We start from the raw sequence: 13986 nt of genomic DNA, 5'->3' as shown, positions 1-13986 counted from the left end.
CATGCCACCATGGGCTGCGTTTTGAAATCTTTATTTTATGCTCTGTTGTCAAGTTTATAGAAATGCATACAGACACTTGACCTCCCCTTGCATCCTTAAGCATGGTAGTGAAAAATATTGTCACTGCCATCGTGTACTTTCTGAAAGACGCACTTTCACTACACACAAGTTCCTCTTCAGTCAAATGTAAGTTATTGGGATCAATACTAGGTGAAATGAGATATATAGGAGATCAGGCTTTTCTAGGGCTTGATCCTACTGCCTTTGGTAAAAGAATGATCTTTATTTAGATGAATGTTCAATATCACAGCAGTACACACCAATGTACCAGCAGAAAAAAAAAGCGGTGTTACCATGTATGGGGGGGAGGGAGTACCCAATAAGCCTAAACAAGACATCCCCTGTGCTGCTCAAACTTTTAACCAAAAGCTCATCATCTGCGAACTTAGAACTCATAGTTTGTTTAATAAAATTAGAAAATCCTAAAATATTTTGCTGTTAGCATCAGTATATTCCATCCAGCTGGTTGTAAATGTGAAATTTCAATGAACATTTTTCAACCAATCCAAGTATAAATCATTTATTTTACAATTCAATTTTGTCTACAACATATGCAACAAAAAGGAAGAGAGAAAGGACGGATGGTTCAGTGGTATGAGCTTAGGACTTGGAAGATCTAGGCTCAAATTGCCACCCTGCCACAGACTTCCTGTTTGAGCTTGAGCAAGTATTTTAGGGTATGTTATTTAGGAATAACTGATGTTATTCTGAAATAACAAAGAGCGTGTCTACACTGAAAGGCATTATTTCAAAATAATAGCGAGCAGGAAGACTTCTTACTTCAACTCATGTAACCCTCATTTTATGTGGAGCAAGGGAAGTTGAAGGAAAATTGCTCTTCCTTTGACTTCCTGCTGTGTAAACAACGCCAAAAGCCGAATTAAGCTATTTTGACTTCAGCTGTGCAATTGACATACCTGAAGTTGCGTAGCTTAATTCAACTTTAGACCTGCTGTGTAGACATACCCTTAGAATCTCTGTAATTCTGGTTTGCAGCTGTAAAATGGCACTTCACTACTCCCAGGGGTGTTCCAAAGATCTTGAAATAATGGGGACCAATAAGAATATCAGTGGGTATATCAAAACAGAAAAAAAAAAACCAGCCATGGCAGCAAGTGTTACAGGTCAGGTCAACTGACTTGGGATCAGAGAACTTGCATTGCTGGAATGAAAATAACAGTATAGGCTGGAGTGTCAGCTCTGATACTCTACTTGTTTGCCAGGTTCCAAAGGCTGAAGCCTGAACATCTACTTTTTCTGTTTTTAGCCCCAAAGCCAGAACTCCGGGAGACTTTGAGCCACACTGCTGCTGGATTGTTTTCTTTTGGTTTGCTGTGTAAGTGCACCGTAGGCTAGATATTTTAATGCAGTGATGCATAAAAAAACTAGACAATGAAGCTGTCTGTAAATTAATAAGTTAAATCAAACCATTCTGTGATGGTTTCCCTCCACCATGCTTTATGAAATTAGCTTATGGATACAAATACATGTAACTCAAAGATGCTTTGGACAGAATGCCTCATGTAACCTATCTATGTTAATGTCACAGCCTACTGGATCTGCCTATCTTATTTAGGTATATGTATCATCCTTGTATGTAGAGTTAAAAATATGGAGTATGCAATGGTTTATGGTCATAAATGTGCAAATGAAAGTCATCAGGTGTGTTTCCCTCAATGTCTGGGTGATGACCTTTAAACAGCCTCTTTTGTCCTTTAAATCTTAGCAGTGACCATTCTAACTGATGGGGTTTGTGCAGGTAATTTTCCATGAAGTGGAAAATGTGAAACAAAAAATTCATGCCTAAAAGGAAGGCTATTTAAGATGCAAAATTTTTAGGCCCTTGGACTTTGGCTGGCAAGTAACTCCCAAGAAAATGAACCAGACACTCCAGGGAGAACATATCTTTTCTAGCTTGGAGGTTTACCTGAAATTAGAAGAGTTTTAGAGTAAGTTTTCACTGAGCTTTTAGTGTTAGAACTAGCGATGTGTTTCCTGTTATTTTAAATTTGTAATCTACTTTTCTCTGACTGTTTCCACTTACAACCACTTAAATCCTACTGTTTGTACTTAATAAAATAGCTTTTATTTACTATCAAGCCCAGTAAAAATAATTGTTACTTGGAGTAATCAGTATGTACATCCACCTTTCATTGTTAAACCGGGCTTACCTGAATGCTTTATTTGGGGTTCTGATCCCATATGGAGAGTGAGTTTCCTAAAGCTGGGCCCAAAATTGCCTCCTTCTCAGACCTGAAGAGATTCAGTGTCTGCATTGCTCTTTGGGAGGGTGGACTGGTGATCTCAGCTCTGTGCCTTGGCTGGGGGAGACCAGGAGATCTTGCCCAGTAGGACAGGGTGGTGAGAAGCCCCAGAGAGCAAAGATGCAAGTGTCAGTGTCTTTGTCAGCACTCTGGGAAGCACCCCCTTCTGAGACCGCACCCTGTCACACATTCTACTTTCACTGCCCTGGCTGCAGTGCAAAAAGGTAACACATAGACTAAATGTGAGTAGAAAGAGAATAAAGGTGAGAAGAAATCTGAACTTTTAAAACACTATTTTAATAGCACACAGCAAATGTGCTGTTTGTCCTTCAGAGCTCAGGTAGTCTCCCGGCGTCACATTTGATAGGAACATTGAGCATATGAGGAAAATATTCAATGGATAACAGACTGATTTTTTGTTAGTGCACTTATAGAACCCAGTTTAAGAAGGTACGTAGCACATGCCTAATTTTAAACACAAACAGTCCTGTTGACTTTAATGAGACTACTTATATGCTTAAAGATAAGCACACGCTAAAGTACCATTTTACATGGCTTTTTCACTGTAATGTCTCTACTGAAATCAGTAAAATTACACTAATATGAAATTCTCATAACAATGGGGAATGAGGCCTTTTATGTGTTAGTTACTTCTTGCTGTCAGAGTTGATCTAAGTATATTGATCAGTGTCTGAATGTGTTATTTCAATCAAAACATGAAAATTCCCTGCAACCAGAAAGGTAGCAGAATCAGATTCAGTTGTGTTTACCAGACACTGTGTGCTAAAAATAATTGAGGTGAATTTGATATGCTTTTGAGTTCCAGAGAAGGAATGACATTTACCTTACATTTTAAGGATTCACTGTTTCTTATTCAATGGGAAAGTTTGAAAAAAAATCCTGTGCTCACACTGCCATATGCAAACACTACATACTTCTGAAAGTGCTCACAATCTAGTGGAGGATTAGTACATATAAAAATCCAGAGCCATGGAGATGCTGTAGTGGCATTGCACTAGCAAGGGAATTACAGCAGGGGGAAATCATCATGATCTTCAGATTTATAGTCTTCAGTATTGATATCATTTATTGTATCTTTTAATTTACTCTAGCATGCATTATATGATCGTCTATCAGCCATGAGGCTACCGTTTAATTGAAGTGAAGGTGAGGGATTATCTCAAATCCTTGATCTGTGCCCACTGAATTTTTGTCACATTCTATAATTGATTTCCTCTTAAAAGTTTCCTGCAAACACATTTTTTTCTTCTGCTGGTGCTTTGAATGTGTGCAAATGCTTTTTATATTTGAAAGTATGCTCACAGGTAGAACCAGATGAGCAATTAAGTATAACAAAACCGTGCCTACATCTCCTGTTTATTGTACTCCAGATTCTAGGCATTAATTTAAAACAAATGAGTTTCTGGTCCTTTTATAGTTGTAGAGATAATCTTGAAAATATGAACCAACTTAATTATTGTCCTGAGCATACAGACAACTTGTAACAATAGCTCAGAGAGATCTGTATTGCCTCATTCATCACATTAGTTTGTTCTTAATATAGATATTCAATGATCTTGATAAAAATGTCACTGTTAACTATTTTGATGTTGTTGGAACCACATAAGTAAAATGAAGGACAATCACATGAAGATCTGCATAACTTACTGTGCAGAGTCTTAGCAAGGCCTTAGTGCAAGAAATTATTACATCATACCAAAACTTTCCCTCCCCTCCAACCTCAAACTTTCTAATTCCAAAATCTAAAATTTAGTTTGCCTTTATCATCTTGGAAAATAAAAACAAACCCATCTTCTCCACAAAATACAAAACATAAGCTGTACCTATACATTTTTGTAGGATACACTCACACAAAATGTTCAGTGGCAGACATGGAGTACTAAAATAGTCCTGAGGCCCTACTGAAATGATCTCCAATGGGCAATTTTGTCACATAATAGTTAGTCTTCAAATATCTAACTTGTGTGTGATGTCCTCATAATCTAAAACACCCATGTTCAAAACACAATGAACATTTTAGCTAATTGAAAATCTTCCCAACAGCAGTTATAATACTTCACGCCTTAGTAATAAAGACAAATATTGTTTCAACTTAAAATGCATAAGTAGCCAGGCATATGTAGTTAGTCAAAAAGCCCTAAGGCTTGAGTTGTTTTGTCCTACTTGTTTTTCAAGTTGGTGTAACTCTAAAGGAACTAAATGAGTTGAAGTCATATTACTGTTAAATATAAGTAAAAAAAATGAGGAATCATACCCCAAATTTTTATACCTGAATCCACAATTTTTCACATAGAAATACTTACAATTTGAGCTTAAACAGCATTTACTTTCATCAATTAGTCATGTGACTGGGCACCAAATGCAAGCACATGCTTCAAAAATATACAAATCACTCTGAAAACAGTTTTAGTGTCACAGATGCAAAACACAAGGATCCATTCTACCTTTCAATAAAAAAAAACATAAAAATATTCAAGCCCTAATAAACAATTATATCATCAGCCTTTTTCAAAGATCATGCGGCCTAATCCACTATATATTACTATCTGTGGGTATGTCTACACTACCCTGCTAGTTCGAACTAGCGGGGTAATGTAGGCATACTGCACTTGCAAATGAAGCCCGGGATTTGAATTTCCCGGGCTTCATTTGCATAAACTGGGCGCCGCCATTTTTAAATCCCTGCTCGTTCGAACCCCGTGCCGCGTGGCTACACGCGGCACGAACTAGGTAGTTCGGACTAGGCTTCCTAGTCCGAACTACCTAGTTCATGCCACGTGTAGCCGCGCGGCTCGGGGTTCGAACGAGCAGGGATTTAAAAATGGCGGCGCCCAGTTTATGCAAATGAAGCCCGGGAAATTCAAATCCTGGGCTTCATTTGCAAGTGCGGTATGCCTACATTACCATCCAAGTTCGAACTAGGAGGGTAGTGTAGACGTACCCTAAGTCAAGCATTTATGATCTATTTGCTTCCATATGACCTTATTAAAAAAAAACCAAAACCAACATAAATAACTTCTTCTAACTACCTCTAAAATATGCCAACTATCTGGACTCAATTTGATCCTGTCCCATATGGGTCAAAATGCATTGGGATACTATGGATACTTTTGGGCTATTCAATAACTGCATTGAATTGTCAGATCAGATGAGGGTGACGTTGGTTTTCTGTTGTCAAAATGTTGCATAGGAGCTAGAGTGTATCACTAGAGTGTATCAATAGGACTGTCTCCCTATTCCTTTAAACCTCTCCTAGTCTCTTTCACAGCCCACTAGGACTGGCCACCTGCTCCCATCCTCCCTCCACAACCTTCCCCAGCCTCTTCATCCTCCACATCCCCGGGGTTCATCACCTGCTCACCATTTCCTTCCCCAACCCTTCCCTTAGCTCTGCTCAGCTCAACTAGGACTTGTACACCCCCAGACCCTCATCCCATCCCCATCTGCATCTAAGTCCCCAAGGTGGCATGTGAAAGCTGGGCATTACAAGGAACAGCTAAGGAGTACCAGTCATGATATTAAGCTTGGGGCTGGGAGCAACTGGAGAGGGATTGAAAGAGCTTCCCCAGAAGCATGTCTGGAGTAGGGATTACATGTTTTGTCCCTGGACCCCTGAGGTGGGGGCAGGACCACTTCTCTGACTCAGAGCCCCACCTGCTGATGTAGACTCTGGTGTATCTAAAAGGGTGGCTAGGGTAGTGCAACCTCTGATGCATAGGCCCTCATAACCTTGTGAGCACAGGTGCCACTGTACCATTTGTACAATTGTATCTAGACCCATGCTATGGTGACTGACGTCTCATTTTGGTAGCACAAATGGTTGGTTGTTGGAGGAGTATCATTATTTCTTCTCCAGTTTAACCAGACAAGCAGAAGTCCTCAGGGAGGTTTCACTGACATTTCCCAGAGCAGTGTGCACACACGGTGCCTGTTCTTAGGTGGAGGGAGTTATCTTCTAAGATGATCACAGATGGAGAACCCATGTACACAGGGTCCTCTGCCCATATAGTTTTGAGCTGAGATTTTCCTCAAAGATGAACATTAGCTCACTTGAAAAAAGGAGCAGTGGGCCAGTGAGAAATGAGGATTGATACTTCATGAAAAAGAGTGGTGGCAGACCCTCTCTCCACATCTTCACCTTCCCAGCAGACAACTGTATGAGATGCCAGTGCAATAACCAATCCTAGCATTGGCAGAGTAACATGGGCTGGAGGTTTTGGAGCCCTGGATGGGATACTGCTTAGTGCCCCGTATTACCTTCATCAAGCTTCAACTGCAAGGACTAGTAATAGATTTTCCTCTCATACAAATGCCCTGTAGATATTCTATCACATGTCCTAGAAACCCTGATAAGGACTGTGACAGGGACAACCCATCCCCTCTCATAGGCTGGAGCAACCCCGAGGCCCTAGGCCCGGAGATAGACCAGAGGGCAACCCCCACCCCCCGCCCCTGGCAGTGCTGCTCATGCGCCGTGTTCAAAAGTGGTGCTGACCCAGCTGGCAGGGGGGAGAGCAGTGCCGGCGCAGCTGACTTGGGCGAGAGTGACTGTAGATGCCGGGGCCGGGGCAAGAGCGGTCGGAGACACTGGGGCTGGGGCAGAGATGGCTGGAGATGCCAGGGCCAGGGAAGCAGCAAAAGGAGACACTGGGGCCAGGACAGAAGCTGCTGGAGAGACCGGGGCCAGCTGGGGACCAGCCAGGGAGACGGGAGCCAGGACCGAGGCAGCCAGGAGCACAAAGGCCAACGCCAAGGCAAACGGAGACACTGAGGCAGGGAGGTCAGCAGCCAGCACGGCTGAGCCTGGGACCCAAGCCCCAGGATTAGAATAGCACCCACGGAACTCTTGTGAGTGACAGGGAGAGAGAAAAGATGACCCAAAGCGGGTATGGACGTCCACCGTGAGGGGACGGTCAGCTTGCGGGGGAAGTAGGCTACACTATTTCGGGCTCACCCTTTTATAAGGGCACGCCTATCTCCTAGAATTTGCAAGCCCAAATTAAACCAGGGATTGGTGCCTCCATGCCATTAATGTGGGTGTCTCGATCCCACATACCTTGGGGGTGGTGGTGGGTACATGACAAGAACCTATTAGATATTTGATATTAATCTTTTCCTGTCATTAACTGAACTCTGTTTTACAGTACTGTCTAAATAGATTTGACAAGTTTTCATTTCATGCCAGAAAGGTGTGTTTTTGTCCAAAAGAATTAGTCATGTGGCGTTTAACTATCACAATTCCTCTGGATTATTACTTGTATCAGCTGCAGGCACAGCTGAGAATATCTAATGGTTATAGAAGCTTAATTCTTAACATACTACAAGGTATAACTTTATTTTAATGGGCAAGCATATAATTAAATTGGTGATTTTTTCTGTTTATCATTTGTGGGAAAGGGGTTTGCAATGGAAAAGGGGAGCAGAGAGAGCTGAATATAGGACTAAGAAAGATAGGAGGAAATCAAGAAACCTTTTTCAATTCAATTATGACTGCAATGGTCCTATGCAAAAACAGAAGAAAAGCTTAGACTAAAAGAAAACACACAGTGTGGCTAACCAAATAGCTAAGGAGAAGGCTTGAACAGGATGCTAAACACTGACCTATAGTGTAGTGTAGCTTAATCATTCTCTTATTTCATGCCAAGATAAATGATAACTAGCCTTGTTTTGGAAACAGCTTCAGTGCTTTAGTGCTCACAATGAATGCCAGATTGACAGTCGTGGAGAGAGTCCTCTGTCAACAGAGTACAGAGCAAGGGCAATACCAATTCACGCCATGCACACTGCTTTGTCATTGTGCCTCAGGAGGGACCACTTTAGGGAATGAGAGGACAGTGCACTCTATGTTAACTTAGCTGTTTTCTGTTATGACTGTCAGCTTCAAGAATCCATTTATATCTAGATGGGATGTAGGGGATTATGCTCAGTAGAAAGTGAACTGAACCAACCACCTCAGTTCTCACAGGCTGCTGAATGACCACCATTTAAAAATTCACTGCTAACTTGAGACAGGATTCAAGACAAAGACCTAGACATGATAGATTTCACATCTCATTACAGTCAGCCCTAAGACTACCTTGAAACCTCATGGTTCCGCTGACACACATATCTGTTTCTTTTAAGGCAAAATAGTGTAAGTTCTGATTATCTGAAAACATTTTCTAGTTAATCTCATACTTGAGTAGAAATGTGATTTTTTGCTGTATTCTATACAAAGAATCGCACAGGGCTTTCCTTTATTAACCTCAATTACTCTCACACTATTTGTACCCTTTCTCCAATGTCCAAAATGCTGCAACCTTAAAGGCTAAAGTAATAGCTGAAAGACAAGAAGAGTTGGAGGTAGCAGGGCTACCAATTTTGCCTCTAAAAGTGAATGAGAACCATCAAGGGGACAAGTCTTCTTGTAGAAGAAAAAAAGTAGGTGAAGATAAATTTGGACATTACTTTCTCTCTGTCAGTACTATCTTGCTTATTTACTGTAAGGGGTTGGACCCCATAAACTCCCCAGTAAAATACCATTTCCTGATACTCTCACTTCAGATTTTTCTTCCTGAAGTGTCCTAATTTCACCATCCAGGATAAGGGTTAGCTTTGCATCTATTTTGATGTAATTTTAACTAATGACCATTTTGCCAGCCCATATAGAGAGATACACACATGTCTAACAATTTGTCAACTATATATGCTACTTGATGATATGATATTTAGTAGAAGCATTTTCTTCAGGTCAGAGACCACATCTTTTTATTAAGTATCAGACCTTTAATCTTGACCCCCTAAAACAAATTATAGAAGACAATGAAACTTTTCTCAGGAGGTAGCTTTAAAAAGCTGGATTTTTGCATAACCAGAGCGGTGAAAGTTGCATCAAATTCTCTCTAAAGATTTCCCCAGGCAATAACTTAACATTTATTGTTCTGAAAGTCCATTCTTGCACCTTAACCAGGCCTGCACCTTCTCTAGTCAGGTCCCATCTGCCTCCCTCCACTGGGCAGCTGCCCTCCGAGAGGCTTCTTAAAAGCCTCTCCCTAAGTGGCCAGGGCTGTATCCTGGCTCCCTCCAGACTGCTTTTACCCCTTTCTGACCAGTGTGGGGGCAGTCACCCCTCTGCATGAAGGGACATGGACCTGCTGCCATTTCCTGCCTAGGCTGCTTCCCTGCAGATCTAGTAATCCTCAGGTGCCTGTGTCAGGCCTGCAACCTGGGAGTTGGGTCAGGCCAGAGCTCCCCAGCTCTGCTTGCCTTTCCTTGCTGGAGTGGGTTACAGTGCCACTACACACACATTCATATGACTTGAAAGAAATAAGGCCAAGAAAAATGAAGATGGATTTTTTTTTTTAGCAGTGGTACCATGGCAGGTTAAATTGCTAACAGCTGTCAGCAATAGATTGCAAGATATACATTAGTTCTAGTACAGGTTGAATGATGAAAACATATCACAAGTTAAGCACCTGTTATGTGACAGCGGGAAAAATGACATTGTATTTGAGTATCACCTTTCCCAGTCTCCTTTGCGCTGCTCATTTTTCCAACCTATAAACTCTTATAATTTATTATGTTTTAATAAAAAAGTGCTATACTCAATTAGGTTTCCAATAATATTGTTGCTTAGTTTTCAAACCTTAAGCCATGATGTAGCTGTGACAAAACATAGCACTATTTCAAATTTCTTTGTTGTATCTCTTTTTTTTTGTAAGGTATTTTAAGAACCAATCCTACTCCAGGTTTATCCTATTTGTTCTTTAACATATCATCTTGGTTCATTCTCTTTCAACATTCACTCAGTTATGTACTTGTTTTGGTAACTCTATTTCTTTTCTGTTTGGTTCTTTGAGAAGCAATCTCATTCTAGGCACATCCCATTTTCCTGGCATAATCAAACCCTTGTATTGCTTTTAAGTCATGATAAGAGTAAACTACATACTCATTTTGGTGGTCCTATGTAACTCTTACTGTTTAGGAGAAGTTTTCAAACCTTAAGCATTGATTTAGGTTTACCAAAACAGAGTACTACTCCAAATTTACCCATTTCATTTCTTTTTTTTGTGTAACCTTTATTAAAAAAAAGCAATCCTATTCCAGGCTCATCATATTTTTCTGGCTCTTCTCCACAGATGAAAGTAAGTTAAATTCTCTATAGGTACTGTCATAATACAACCACCACCTTCCAAGTGGCCCTCAAGGAAGGAGCTTGCTGTGTGTGTGTGATACAACAGTCACAGTAAGAAATTTAAGTGTGGTTGGATTGGAGGGGGGGTGGGCAAGGGATTGGGGAGGGTCAGTGTGTGTGTGAGGGAAGGGGATTGGGATGTGAAGGTGCAGGAGTCAGGGCAGTGTCTTGAGAATGTGGTGGGCTCAGTGCAGCAGGGGGGTTAAGTTTGTGGGAGATGCAGGAGTCAGGGGTGAGGGGTGAGGAGGGGTACAGGGAAGGGCTGGAGGTACGGGGTACTCAGGGCAAGGATTTGTAGTGTGAAGGAGGAGGTGCAGGGAGAGCAGGGGGGGGCTGAAGCTGCTCCCTGTTTTCCTTCCTGAGATCAAAGTTCACAGTTCAGCTGTCCCCTGCCCTGCCCAGCCAGAATGAGAAATGCAACAAACTGTGCACTTCCCCTTCCTCCCTGACAGTGACAGAGGAGAACAGTGAGCAATGTCTTTGTATGAATCCGGGGGGAGGGAAGCTTCAGCCCCCCTCCATTCTCCCTATAGGTCACCTGGAAGAGGCGGAGAGGGGGGAGGGGGGATAAAAAGCTTGGGACTGGGGTGGTCCCAGATGGGGAGAGGCATCACCAGCCAGCACTTATCACCTGTCTGGCTGTCTGCTGTTTAGTGCCGCACCCTGTGGTAGAGCCCTGGGAGCATCTACCCTTTCCTGCAGCCAAATGCCAAAGCTGGACACCTCTTTCTTACCGGAGCAGCGCACTGGGGGGCATCAACTTACTTTCACCTTTGGTTCAGTCTCTTTCTATATTACTCGGGTATGTCAGTTTTGAGGACTGTACTTGATTTGGTGATTCTGTCTCTTTTCTTTTTGGTTTCATAAGAAACAATCCCATTCCAGGTACAACCCCATTTTCCTGGCATTACCAAGCCCTTACATTGTTTTAAGTCATGATAAGAGAAAGCTGTATTCTGAATTTGGTGGTCCTAGCTCTTATCATTTTAGAGTTCTTGATCAAATAGACAAATTCTCTAAAATAGGGTATGTCTTCACTAGCCACCCTAACTCGAACTAAGGTGGCTAATGTAGTCATTCTAACTTGCAAATGAATCCCAGGATTAAAATATCCCGAGCTTTATTTGCATGTTCCTGGGCACCGCCATTTTTAAATGCCCGGTAGTTCGGACTCCCTGCCCGCGGCTACATGCGACACGGGCTAGCTAGTTTGAACTAAATCCCCTAATTCAGACTACTGTTATTCTTCCTGCAGTGAGGAGTAACGGTAGTCCAAATTAGAGGCTTTAGTCCAAATTACCTAGCCTGTGCCGTGTGTAGCCACGGCCAGGGAGTCCAAACTACCGGGCATTTAAAAATGGAGGCGCCTGGGAACATGCAAATAAAGCCCGGGATATTTTAATCCCGGGCTTCATTTGCAAGTTCGAATGACTACATTAGCCACCCCAGTTTGAACTAGGGTGGCTAGTGTAGACATAATATATAGTAGATTCAGAAGAACATAGATGTTCTAATTTGTGAAACATTTATCATATACCTGTAGGGATTAACTCTGCTTCTGCTAGTTTCTGCTGAAGTTGCACTTCTTTCAAGTACTGATGTTCCAAGTTATAATAGAAGGTACATATTAAACAGAAGAGTTATGAAACATATTTACCAGCAAAGAGATCAGGGGCTTTAGCAAAAGAGTCCTTGGAATCAATATATTGTTGTAGTAAAAATGGCTAATAGAATACTTGAATGCTCAATAAAGAGGCAGAATACAAATTATATGAGCTAGTGTTATAGAAAGCACCAGTTAGACTTTGTCTGAAAGATTATATTCAGGTCTGGGCATTTTTACACTGAAAACATGTTATAGCTGCTAAAGAATGTTTAGGACAACAAGGATGAATCCCTACTAATAAAAAAGCCATAGAAAGTAAAGAACAAGCTAGAACATATACACTTGAATTAAACTGTGAAAGTATTAATTACTATAAAAATTACTACTAGAGGTATGTACTCAGTTCTCAGTCATGCAGGAAACAAGTGTAGTTTTCAGAATAAGATCACAGGAATTGAGTGGCTGGATCATATCCATAGTTCACGTAGTCCAATAGTCTGACAGTGGACAGAACCACATGTTTCAGAGAAAGGGGCAAGAAATTTCACAGTATGTAGATTAGTAACAGTCTAATCTGCTAAAAAGCCTGTTTATAATTCTTAATATTCAGAGATTGGTTTTAGCCCTCAAATGTGAACTTTCAGATAGAACAGTGTGAATTTTTTGATGAATTGTTTATTAATTAAAATAAATAGTTTTGGCTGACTTGAAATGATATGTGAATTTAACACAAATTCACCAAATAGTTGTAGTCAAAACAACAAAAACAACAACAGCAACATGTTTGTAGGGAATAGATTCATGAAATGTAGAAGAAGAATCTCTGTTTATAATGCGTATCCCTGTGGTTAGGACATTCACCTAGTAACTTGGGACCTGGATTCACAGTCTTGTTCCTTGTAACTGCCATACTTTTCTGTGCATTCAGTGTCTTTCAATCCTGTTGAAGCTGTTGCATTTCATTTAACTAATTAAATATTATTTAGTCCTGGGACTTGAACTTTGACCCCTCATCTCCCTGGTGAACCCATTCTGCAGCTGTTGTGTGACTCTAATCCTTTAAAAGTTCTCAGAAACAAAAAATGTTCAGGTAAAACTATACATTTTGTTTAATCCAAAATGGTGGTTTTTGGGTTCAATCTAACTAATTTTCTTCCCAATTTTTTTTTATAACTGACATCAAATTTTAAAAAAATCAATTATTTTCCCAGCTCTAGCTTTGTATCCCTTCCAAATGCCTAATCCTTCTTTGACCTTTAAATAAAAAAGTAACATGGGAAATATGTGAAGTGGAAAAAAATTACACAGGTCATAGAGTTTTAAATAATTCATATGCATGTATTGCGAATACATAAAGGCATATATTGAGAAACTAGAGTTCCACAGACTGATCTAATTCCAAGGACCTAATGGAGGTACAACACAAAGCAACATATACATTTTACTACAATTCTGCACATTTTGGGCACTGAAACTTTATTCACCAAAATCTTTTTGGAAAAATTAAGTGCAAAAAGAGAACAAAAGAACATATCTTGCCACTGCCCTGAACTGAACATATTCTAAGAAAACATTGTTAAAGGTACCTAGAGAATTATAGAAAAGTTCAGTTTACAAATTCATACCGATTAATTTGCTATGGGAAGAAAACAACACAGATGTCTTAAAAAAAGTTAAGTGAGGGTACTCTTAGCTGGTAAATATTTTATACATGGAAATATTATTTACCTACAACCTCCTTTAACTCATGTCTTCAGGGATCAGAGCTTGCTATGGGCCTCATTCAACTCTTACACTGTGAGTAGTCCCATTGAAATCAATTTGTGCTGTTTCCTGTGTCCTTAATAGAAGTGTAATATTGT

The sequence above is a fragment of the Pelodiscus sinensis genome, chromosome 1 (assembly GCF_049634645.1).
Source record: "Pelodiscus sinensis isolate JC-2024 chromosome 1, ASM4963464v1, whole genome shotgun sequence".
Lineage (NCBI taxonomy): Eukaryota > Metazoa > Chordata > Testudines > Trionychidae > Pelodiscus > Pelodiscus sinensis.
This window is presented reverse-complemented; position numbering follows the sequence as displayed.